General features: G+C 40.3%; 1 protein-coding gene across 2 annotated transcripts in view; it reads right to left on the minus strand.

The window, feature by feature from the left end:
- LOC127915127 (uncharacterized) overlaps positions 1 to 12349 on the minus strand; it is a 1101500-nt gene that overhangs the window by 962229 nt on the left and 126922 nt on the right. The window lies entirely within an intron of this gene.

The following is a 12349-nucleotide window of genomic DNA, read 5'->3' on the forward strand; positions in this document are numbered from 1 at the left end:
CATTTCTGAAACTAATCTCTCTTATCCTCCCATACATTTTTGCCATGCCATTATACAGTGCCTTCAGAAGGTAGTCATAGCCCTTGACTTTTTCCACCTTTTGATGTTGAGATTTTTTGTCACTGGCCTACACACACAGTACCCCATCATGTAAAAGTGGAATGATGTTTTTTTTAAATGTTCACAAATGAATTAAAAATGAAAGCTGAAAGAGTCAATAAGTATTCAACCCCTTTATGGCAAGCCTAAATAAGTTCAGGAGTAAAGTCACATAGGTTGCTTAGACTCCGTGTCCAATAATAGTGTTTAACATGCTTTTTGAATGTACCCCACACATGCAATTATCTGTAAGGTCCCTCAGTGGAGCAGTGAATTTCAAACAGATTCGACCATGGTTGTTTTCCAATGCCTTGCAAAGAAGGCCACCTATTGCTAGATTGATAAAGACCTTGAATATGAAGTTATTAATTACACTGTGGATGGTGAATCAATACAGCCAGTCGCTACAAAGATGCAGGGGTCCTTCCTAACTCAGTTGCTGGAGAGGAAGGAAACCATTCAGGGATTTCACCATGAGGCCAATACTGACTTTAAAACAGAGTTTAATGACTGTGATTGAAAACAGAGCAGTTGTTACTCCACAATACTAACTTAATTGACAGAGTGAAAAGAAGGAAGCCTGTACATATTAAAAATATTCAAAAACATGCATCCTGTTTGCAACAAGGCACTAAAGTAATAGTGCAAAGAAAGTAACTTTTTTGGTCCTGAATACAAAGGGGCAAATCCAATACAACACATTACTGAGTACCACTCTCCATATTTTCAAGGATTTTTTTCAGGATACAAAATAAATGGAATGGAGCTAAGCACAGGCAAAATCCTAGGGGAAAACCTGGTTCAGACTGCTTTCCACCAGACACTGGGAGATGAATTCACCATTCAGCAGGGTAGTAACCTAAAACACAAGGCCAAATGTGGAAAGCTCTTAGAGACTCAAACAGAAAGACACAGATTGTCTACAAAGTATTGACTCAGGGGTGTGAATACTTATGGAAATGAGATTGTTCTGTATTTCAATACATTTGCAAACATTTCTGAAAACATTTGTCATTATGGGGTATTGTGTGTAGATGGGTGAGAAAAATGTTTAACCTTAATATCCATTTTGAATTCAGGCTGTAATACAGCAGAATCTGGAATAAGTCGAGGGGTATGGAAACTTTTAATACTGAATTTCCTGTATTATATTATTTAACAGGCTCTACGTAAGAGCCTGTATTATAGGTTTTGTGTGTGTCCTTTTCACAAGTGATTCTGCATATACACACAAAAGAGAAACTGGAGCGTGAACAAACAAATCTTAGACTAGTTACTATTACATAACTCCCTCTAAAACTGTATGTTGTATCTCATCCCACATCAAAAGCCTTCTCACTGCAGCATGTCAATGTTATAAATACATATCCTAACTTCAAATGGCTGGTCAGAAATCAAGTAGATGCTCCTCACAAAATGAGGAAGCCATGGTATCAGTGTTTCAGCATGTTACATTTTGACCGTAATCTACTTTAAAACAGATGTTGTAATTTTGTTGTTCTATTTGGCTAATATTTACCACCCTTACTTTTAAACAGAATCAGAGTAACACCTAGTTGTGCCATTGTGTGACATCTGGACCAGAACACATTAACCAGTAGATGACTTGTTTCATTGCTGTTTATGTGTAACCTTCATTTAACTAGGCAAGATAGTTAAGAACAAATTCTTATTTACAATGACGGCCAAACCCGGACGATGCTGGGCCAATTGTGCACCGCCGTATGGGACTCCCAATCACGGACTGATGTGATGCAGCCTGGATTTATACCTGACTCGGTTTGGATGGCGAGGCTGAGGCGTGCTATCATACATGTTAACCCCAAATATTTTACGGGACAGAGGCCAGCTCAGGCCAACCAGAGTATTGGGGGTGCATGGCCTGCCTTACCACTGAGGGTTGAGCTGGAGGGCATGTTTGGAGCTGAGGGAGAGCACATGAGGACATAAGGAGTGAGCAGATCAGAAAGAAGGGGCAGCATTTACAAGTAGGTGTCCAGGCCAATGATAGGGGTGAGAAACAGATGCGTCGAATGTGTTTCAGATTAACTGATCCACCTCCAGGGCTCAGAGGATTGTAGGTTTGGGCGATATACTGACGGTACGATTTTAAATGTGTAAATTAAAGATAACTAGAAGAAATCTAAGATGTGCGTGCACAATAAATTATATCCAGCTCCAGCTATGCATTTGTTTTGGCAACTTGCTAGCTAAGTGGATAGATGTTAAGATCAAGCTTCTTGGTTACAATGGAGACATTCAATACCTTCCTGGATTAAGATAGTTTTTAAAATATATATATTTTGAAATAGCGCCCTTGTGTGCACTTCTGGTAGTACCGTATATCCAGGTTTCGTACAGAAACGGTATGACAATATGAAAATCTTGATACCATCCAACCCTATGGGCGGCAGGTAGCCTAGCGGTTAAGAGTATTGGGCCAGTAACCGAAAGGTCGCTGATTTGAACCAGGGGGGAAATCTGCCGATTTGCCCTCGAGCAAGGTACTTAAGCCTAATTGCTCTTGTAATTCGCTCTGGATAAGAGTGTCTGCTAAATTACTAAAATGTAAAAATGTAGAGGAATTGATGGTAGGGTTTAGGCTTGCTCGACAACTGGCCCTGTTTTTGAAGGGTCTGCATGTGAGACTTGACTGCAGTAGAAAAATTTGGCAACAGCATTGTCTTCAGTAGGCTGGGAATGGGAGTGTTTTGATATAGAGTTAAATGAGGAGGTACTAGGCTTAACTTGTCAATTAAGAAACGCTTCAGCTTATTTTTTAAATATTTTTATATATATATATATATATATATATATATATATATATATATATATTTTTTTTTATAGTTTGCCTAGGGATTTTCCATTCAAAAGGATCTGCTGGCATCAATATCTGAATGGAATGACATCAGTATAATGCAGATAGTGCTTTTCAGAGTTTGATGGTAATGGTTTGAGGTAATTCACATTTGTTTGTCTACAACTTTCAGAGATTCACATTTTCTAAATGAGAAATAAGCAAAAGGAAAATGTAGGTTAAAGCAGAAAAGTCTTTAATTTTAAAAGGTTGTGCCTCCCTTGGATAAATACATATGTGTTTGGTCAAATTGAAGCCAGGCTTATGGCTTTGAACATAGAGAAATTCCACAGTGGAGGGTAATTTAACTGGAGTGGATTGATGGAATATTTTTTATTGATTTAGCATCATATGTACTTGAAGAATTTACACAACATAGTTCATATACTGTTTATATATACAGTATATACAGTGGCAAGAACAAGTATGTGAACCCTTTGGAATTACCTGGAAATTTGCATAAACTTTACATAAAATTTGATCTGATCTTCATATAACAACAATAGACAGCAATTCTTAAACTAATAACACACAAATTATTGTATTTTTGTTGTCTATATTAAATACATAATGAGACGAGATTGGAGTCGTTGGTTAATGCTGCCTTGTCCTATAAAAAAACACTCACAAAATTTGAGTTTGCTATTCACAAGAATCATTGCCTGATATGAACCATGCCTCGAACAAAAGAGATCTCAGAAGACCTAAGATTAAGAATTGTTGACTTGCATAAAGCTGGAAAGGGTTACAAAATTATCTCTAAAAGCCTTGATCATCAGTCCACATTAAGACAAATTGTCTATAAATGGAGAAAGTTCAGCACTGTTGCTACTCTCCCTAGGAGTGGCCGTCCTGCAAAGATGACTGCAAGAGCAGCATGCGAGTGTCAGCTAAAGACTTACAGAAATCTCTGGAACATGCTAACATCTCTGACGAGTCTACGATATGTAAAACACTAAACAAGAATGGTGTTCGTAGGAGGACACCACAGAAGAAGCCGATGCTGTCCCCAAAAAACATTGCTGCACACCTGGGGAACACACACTACTATGTGTGGAGAGAAAAAAGGCACAGCACACCAACATCAAAACCGCATGCCAACTGTAATTTATTGTGGAGAGAGCATCATGGTTTGAGGCTGCCTCATGGCTTGAACAGCTTGCTAACATTTTGCAGGAGAATGTTAGGCTATCTGTCCGCCAATTGAAGCTCAACAGAAGTTGGGTGATTCAACAGGACAGCAACCCAAAACACAGAAGTAAATCAACAACAGAAGAAAATACGCCTTCTGGAGTGGCCCAGGCAGAATCCTGACCTCAACCCGATTGAGATGCTGTGGCATGATCTCAAGAGAGCAGCTCACACCAGGCATCCCAAGAATATTGCTGAACTGAAACAGTTTTGTAAAGAGGAATGATCCAAAATTCCTCCTGACTGCTGTGCAGGTCTGATCCGCAACTACAGAAAACGTTTGGTTGAGGTTATTGCTGCCAAAGGAGGGTCAACCAGTTATTAAATCCAAGGTTTCACATACTTTTTCCACCCTGCACTGTGAATGTTTACACGGTGTGTTCAATAAAGACATGAAAATGTATAATTGTTTGTGTGTTATTAGTTTAAGCAGATTGTGTTTGTCTATTGTCACCTAGATGAAGATCAGATCAAATTTTATGACCAATTTAAGCAGAAATCCAGGTATTTCCAAAGGGTTCACATACATTTTCTTGCAACTGTGTGTGTGTATGTAACAGCACATATACTGTACAGTTGAAGTCAGAAGTTTAATACACTTTTGGAATCATTAAAGCTCGTTTGTCAACCACTCCACACATTTCTTGTTAGCAAACTATAGTTTTGGCAATCGGTTAGGACATCTACGTTGTGCATGACACAGTCATTTTTCCAACAATGGTTTACAGACAGATTATTTCACTTATAATTCACTGCATCATAATTCCAGTGGGTCAGAAGTTTACATACACTAAGTTGACTGTGCCTTTAAACAACTTGGAAAATTACAGAAAATGTCATGGCTTTAGAAGGTTCTGTTAGGCTAATTGATGTAATTTGAGTCAATTGGAGGTGTACCTGTGGATGTATTTCAAGGCCTACCTTCAAACTCAGTGCCTCTTTGCTTGACATCATGGGAAAATCTAAATAAATCAGCCAAGACCTCAGAAAAAAATTGTAGACCTCCACAAGTCTGATTCATCCTTGGGAGCAATTTCCAAACGCCTGAAGGTTCGTCTGTTCATCTGTACCTACAACAGTACACAAGTATAAACACCATGGGACCATGCAGCCGTCATACTCAGGAAGGAGACTCGTTCTGTCTCCAGAGATGAATGTACTTTGGTGCGAAAAGTGCAAATCAATCCCAGAACAACAGCAAAGGACCTTGTGAAGATTCTGGAGGAAACAGGTGCAAAAGTATCTATATCCACAGTAAAACTAGTCCTATATTGACATAACCTGAAAGGCTGCTCAGCAAGGAAGAAGCCACTGCACCAAAACAGCCATAAAAAAGCCGGACTACAGTTTGCAACTGCACATGGGGACAAAGACATACTTTTTGGAGAAATGTCCTCTGGTCTGATGAAACAAAAATTGAACTGTTTGGCCATTAATGACCTTCGTACTCATTCAAGGGTTTTACTATTTTCTGCATTGTAGAATAATAGTAATGGCATCAAACTATGAAATAACATACATGGGATCATGTAGTAGCTAAAATAGTGTTTAACAAAACAGCATATATTTGATATTTTTCAAAGTAGCCACCCTTTACCTTGATGACAGCTTTTCACACTCTTGGCATTCTCTCAACCAGCTTCACCTGGAATGCTTTTCCAACAGTCTTGAAGGAGTTCCCACATATGCTGAGCACTTGTTGGCTACTTTTCCTTCACTCTGCGGACCAACTCATCCCAAACCATTCAATTGGGTTGAGGTCCGGTGATTGTGGAGGCAAGGTCATCTGATGCAGTGGTCCATCACGCTCCTTCTTGGTCAAATAGCCCTTACACAGCCTGGAGGTGTGTTGGGTCATTGTCCTGTTGAAAAATAAATGATAGTCCCGCTGAGTGCAAACCAGATGGGATGGTGTATCGCTGCAGAATGCTGTGGTAGCCATGCTGGTTAAGTGGGCCTTTAATTCTAAATAAATCACAGACAGTGTCACCAGCAAGCACCATCACACCTCCTCCTCCATGCTTCACGGTGGGAACCACACATGCAGAGATAATCAGTTGACCTACTCTGCATCTCACAAAGACACGGCGGTTGGAACCCAAAATCTAAAATTTGGACTCATCAAACCAAAGGACAGATTTCCACCGGTCTAATGTCCATTGCTCATGTTTCTTGGCCCATGAAAGTCTCTTATTCTTATTGGTGTATTTAGTAGTGGTTTCTTTGCAGAAATTTGACCATAAAGGCCTGATTCACGCAGTTGATTCTGAACAGTTGATGTTGAGATGTGTCTGTTACTTGAACTCTGTAAATAATTTATTTGGGCTGCAATATCTGAGGCCGGTAACTCTAATGAAGGTGTACTCTGCAGCAGAGGTAACTCTGGGTCTTCCTTTCCTGTGGCGGTCCTCATGAGAGCCAGTTTCATCATAGCACTTGATTGTTTTTGCGAGTGCACTTGAAGATACTTTCAAAGTTCTTGACATTTTCCGTATTGACTGACCTTCATGTCTTAAAGTGATGATGGACTGTCGTTTGTTTACTTATTTGAACTGTTCTTGCCATAATATGGACTTGGTCTTTTAGCACATAGTGCTGGCTGTCTTCTGTATACCCCCCTACTTTGTCACAACACAACTGATTGGCTCAAACGCATTAAGAATGAAAGAAATTCCACAAATTAACTTTTAATAAAGCACACCTGTTTATTGAAATGCATTCCCGGTGACTACCTTTTTTTTTTTTTTTTTACCTTTATTTTAACAGGTAGGACATATTGAGACTCTTTTACAAATGCTGCCGGAATGTACCACCACCATGCTTCACCGTATGGATCGTGCCATGTTTCCTCCAGATGTGACACTTGGCATTCAGGCCAAAGAGTTCAATCTTTGTTTCGTCAGACCAGAGAATCTTGTTTCTCATGGTCTGAACGTCTTAAGGTGCCTTTGGGCAAACTCCAAGCGGGCTGTCATGTGCCTTTTGCTGAGGAGTGGCTTCTGTCTGGCCACTCTACCATAAAGGCCTGATTGATGGAGTGCTGCAGAGATGGTTGTCCTTCTGGAAGGTTCTCACATCTCCACAGAGGAACTGTCAGAGTGACCATGGGGTTCTTGGTAACCTCTCTGACAAAGGCCCTTCTCCCCCGATTGCTCAGTTTGGCCTGCCGGCCAGCTGGTACCCTTCACCAGATCTGTGCCTCAACACAATCCTTTCTCGGAGCTCTATGGACAATTCCTTTGACACATGGCTTGTTTTTTGCTCTCGCCTACACTGTCAACTGTGGGACCTTATATACACAGGTTTGTGCCTTTCCAAATCATGTCCAGTCAATTGAATTTGACACAGTTGGACTTTTTATCAATTTGTAGAAACATCTCAAAGATGATCAATGGAAACAGGATGCAACTGAGCTGAATTTTGAGTCTCATAGCAAAGGGTCTGAATACTTATGTAACTGTGATATTTCTGTTTTTACCAACATTTCTAAAAACCTGTTTTTGCTTTGTCATTATGGGGTATTGTGTGTAGATTGAGAGAAACAATTACATTTAACCATATCAGAATAGGGCTGTAACGTAACAAAATGTGGAAAAAGTCAAGGGGTCTGAATACTTTCCGAAAGCACTGTATTTAGAATTTTGTTCTAGCAATACAGTGACTTAAAACTAAAAGCAGATATACCTAATTCAGTATAGACCCTAGGAACCTCAAGAGTTCAATCCTCTGAATGGTTTAGGCAACTCAGCAGTCTAGACTTCAACAGCAAAGTTAGATAAGACAGAAGTCTATGAAGTAGGACCTTAGGTCGGTAAAGACCAGTAGGTCTTTAGCAAAGTCCAATAACCTTTTGATACAGGATGCATTTTGATTATTTGATGATTATCAAAACTGTTAACTGTAACAAAACGAAGGGCACTATGGTAGATGGCATCCAACATTTTAAGATTAGTGGCAGCTGCATTATTTGATTAAAAATTGGTCAAATAACTCAAGCATAGATTGGTAACATTGTTTCTAATTTGGCACACTTACTGTAAACTGGAGGCCAAGAGTTTGGTCAAAAAGAATGACACCGATTGGCCTATAGGTGGTGCTGTTATAAGCAGTCTCACTTAAACCTTTGTATCCACCACCCCGTTTGACCTAGAGAATTTAAACACAAAAGGTCCGTCAGGATAGATTTCCCTCCATCTTCAAAAAACGACCATGGTACGTACATCTCATGATGTAGTTTGAGAAAAGCTAAGGAATTGGTTAAGATATAGTTGAGTTACTGATACATCAGATTTTACATGTCCATTTAAATCCTTTGTAAATCCACTTCACAATGGGCTATCAACTTGAAACATTTTAGCGTCATCAAATACTTGATGAACCATGTTGAGTTTGGCATTGATATCTATTAACAATTCAATTGTATTACTATGTAACACTAAGGTTTGAAATAATCATAAAAAATCATATTCTCATGGACAAAGTCAGATTCACTCAAAATTTGGTCTTTGAATTTATCACAATAGTCCCTGAAGTGTTTGAGAAAATAATGTTGATGCATTCAAAGATTAAAATCTTCTTCTCATGAACTACAGGACCAAATGACACCATGAAATGTAGGGCCATGGTACGTCTTAACTTAGTTTGAGAAAAGATAGGGGATTGGTGAAATGGTGGCTGAGTTATTCACAATTAAAATATCACATTTTACGTGTCCAGTTGAACCACTGTAAATCCACTCCACAAATCAATCAATCAAATTTTATTTATATAGCCCTTCGTACATCAGCTGATATCTCAAAGTGCTGTACAGAAACCCAGCCTAAAACCCCAAACAGCAAGCAATGCAGGTGTAGAAGCACGGTGGCTAGGAAAAACTCCCTAGAAAGGCCAAAACCTAGGAAGAAACCTAGAGAGGAACCAGGCTATGTGGGGTGGCCAGTCCTCTTCTGGCTGTGCCGGGTGGAGATTATAACAGAACATGGCCAAGATGTTCAAATGTTGATAAATGACCAGCATGGTCAAATAATAGTAAGGCAGAACAGTTGAAACTGGAGCAGCAGCATGGCCAGGTGGACTGGGGACAGCAAGGAGTCATCATGTCAGGTAGTCCTGGGGCATGGTCCTGGGCCTCAGGTCAGTTGAAACTGGAGCAGCAGCATGGCCAGGTGGACTGGGGACAGCAAGGAGCCATCATGTCAGGTAGTCCTGGGGCATGGTCCTAGGGCTCAGGTCCTCCGAGAGAGAGAAAGAAAGAAGGAGAGAATTAGAGAACGCACACTTAGATTCACACAGGACACCGAATAGGACAGGAGAAGTACTCCAGATATAACAAACTGACCCTAGCCCCCCGACACAAACTACTGCAGCATGAATACTGGAGGCTGAGACAGGAGGGGTCAGGAGACACTGTGGCCCCATGCGAGGACACCCCCGGACAGGGCCAAACAGGAAGGATATAACCCCACCCACCTTGCCAAAGCACAGCCCCCACACCACTAGAGGGATATCTTCAACCACCAACTTACCATCCTGAGACAAGGCTGAGTATAGCCCACAAAGATCTCCGCCACGGCACAACCCAAGGGGGGGGGGGCGCCAACCCAGACAGGATGACCACAACAGTGAATCCACAGTGGCCGATCAACTTGAAACTTGTCATTGCTATCACGGACATCCCTAAGATGAACCACACTGAATTTGGTATTGATATCGCAAAAGACAAGGAAACTATTAACAACTCATTCAACTATATAATGCTAATGCTCAAAATCATCTTCTCCTCAGGGACCATACGTCAGATTCACTCCAGATTTTGTATTTACATTGATTGGACATAAAGGAAGATACAGCTAACTTCCAAAATAAAGGAAACACCAACATGAAGTGTCTTAATAGGGCATTGGGACACCACAAGCCAGAATAACTTCAATGCACCTTGGCATAGATTCTACAAGTGTATGGAGCTCTATTGGAGGAATGTGACACCATTCTTCCACAAGAAATTCCATAATTTGGTGTTTTGTTGATTTTGGTGGAAAACGCTCTCTCAGGCGCCATTCCAAAATCTCCAATAAGTGTTCAATTGGGTTGAGATCTGGTGACTGAGACAGCCAAGGCATATATGATTTATAGCATTTTAATGCTCATCAAACCATTCAGTGACCACTTGTGCCCTGTGTATGGCGTAATTGTCATCTATGGGGGCATAACCATGGTAGCCAAAAATAATGTCTTGCCTAGAATTTTTATATATGACCCTAAGCATGATGGGATGTTAATTTCTTTATTAACTCAGGAACCACATCTGTGTGGAAGCACCTGTTTTCAATATACGTTGTATCCCTCATTTACTCAATCAAATGTTCCCATTATTTTGTCAGTTACCTGTAGTTCCTACATGATAGAGTGCCTGCTTTGTTATCCAATGGATCGTGTGTCCTTTCTGTCATCGTGTGAACCCTGTTCATTGCTGCTCGCACCTATATTTATGTAAGAGCATGGTTGTCCTATGGTTATGTTGCATACAACCTTCCCTCAATGTTTTGGGATTGGTGGCGGATACCCAGCTAGCGCCTAACGTTTTGAGAACCACATGTTTCTTAGGTGGGAATTTCAGTACTTCAGCATAATGGGGTGGCACGTAGCCTAGTGGTTAGAGCGTTGGGTTGCTAGATCGAATCCCCAAGCAGACAAGGTAAAAAATCTGTCGTTCGGCCCCTGATCAAGGCAGTTAACCCACTGTTCCTAGGCCGTCATTGTAAATAAGAATTTGTTCTTAACTGACTTGCCTAGTTAAATAAAGGTTAAATACAATACATCTTCATGGGTGTATTTAAAGTCATGTTCTGGGGAACGTTCCGAGAATGTTAAGAAACAACGTTCTTCTGTGGGATTTCAGTTCTTCAGCATAACATTTTCTGCAGATTTCCTCATGGTTATATTTAATGTTATGTTCTCAGAACATTAAGACAACTTTCCATAAAAACCACAAGAAAATATTAGTAATATTCATAGAACGTTCTAAGAATGTTATTGAAAAACATGTTTTCAACATTCTCAACCTCAACAAAACTGTCTATCTTGTTAAGTGTGTTCAGGTGTGTTGGCCGCGCCCACTAATTGGTCACACTTGAGCTTAATGAGTGCTTTTTTCCTTTGAAATGGGGTCTGTTTGAATAGACAAAAATGAACAGCTTTGTATGAGTTAAAAACATGGCATGCTAGCTCCATCTTGGAGGGGCAGTGGACTTATTCCATGGATATTATTCCATGTGCCACAATAAAAAATACATGTGTTTGCATGATGTTTGCATTAATGCCTAAGCAAATTAATTTTCAAGTGTCCTATCTGTGCTTGGAGTTCAAAATAGCTAGCAGTGTTATTAAAAGTCTTATTGAAACATGTTCTGGGAATGTTAATTTAATTACCTTCAAACAACCTCCCTGCACCCTAAAATGAAGGGTCACAGAACAGGCAACATTTTCACTTCCATTCTCAGAACGTTTAAAATGTTTTACATTTTACTGGTCAGGAAACTTATGGCCTCATTCCCAGAACCAGTGGGGAACCAAAAATGTACGTTTCCACAACTTCCAAGGAACCAAATGTGCTAGCTGGGTTATGTGTGAAAGTGCAGTAGGTGGGGCAGTTCCATATGTCAGAATGGAAGATGAGGACACCCACATACAGTACATGAATCAAAGCCAACTAGGCCTGTGGAGTGTAAGAACATGAACTAAAACAGGAAGCTCTGTTGAAGTGAAATTCTGGGCTAGTGCATGTTATCTGATCTTACTGTGTACATTTCAATATATATGTGTACCATGTCTTTCTAATGGGTGTAACCTGGGTTTTATTATCTCTGTGTGAGTTGGATGTGTGTGCATGGTGGTTGGTGGGCTGGGTGTGTGTGTATGCAGAGATCCAGCTAAAAGTAATTGGATCAATAGTGTGGCATGTAGGCCTATTGGATTAGACTGAGCCTTGGGTACCTGAAGGTATGCTCGCTCTGCTTGCTTTCTACTGACACCTGATGGATCGAAAATTCTTTATTAAATAGCTGGACATTGAGGGTGAACCTATTTGCATGCATAGCCATGGGAAGTCGTTTGGGGGTGGGGGAGCTGAGAATTTAGCACTGTATAGCATAGCAGCACTGTAGAAACTATTACACTCAACGGAACGACTTGATTAGTGTAGTG

The sequence above is a fragment of the Oncorhynchus keta genome, chromosome 34 (assembly GCF_023373465.1).
Source record: "Oncorhynchus keta strain PuntledgeMale-10-30-2019 chromosome 34, Oket_V2, whole genome shotgun sequence".
NCBI classification, from domain to species: domain Eukaryota; kingdom Metazoa; phylum Chordata; class Actinopteri; order Salmoniformes; family Salmonidae; genus Oncorhynchus; species Oncorhynchus keta.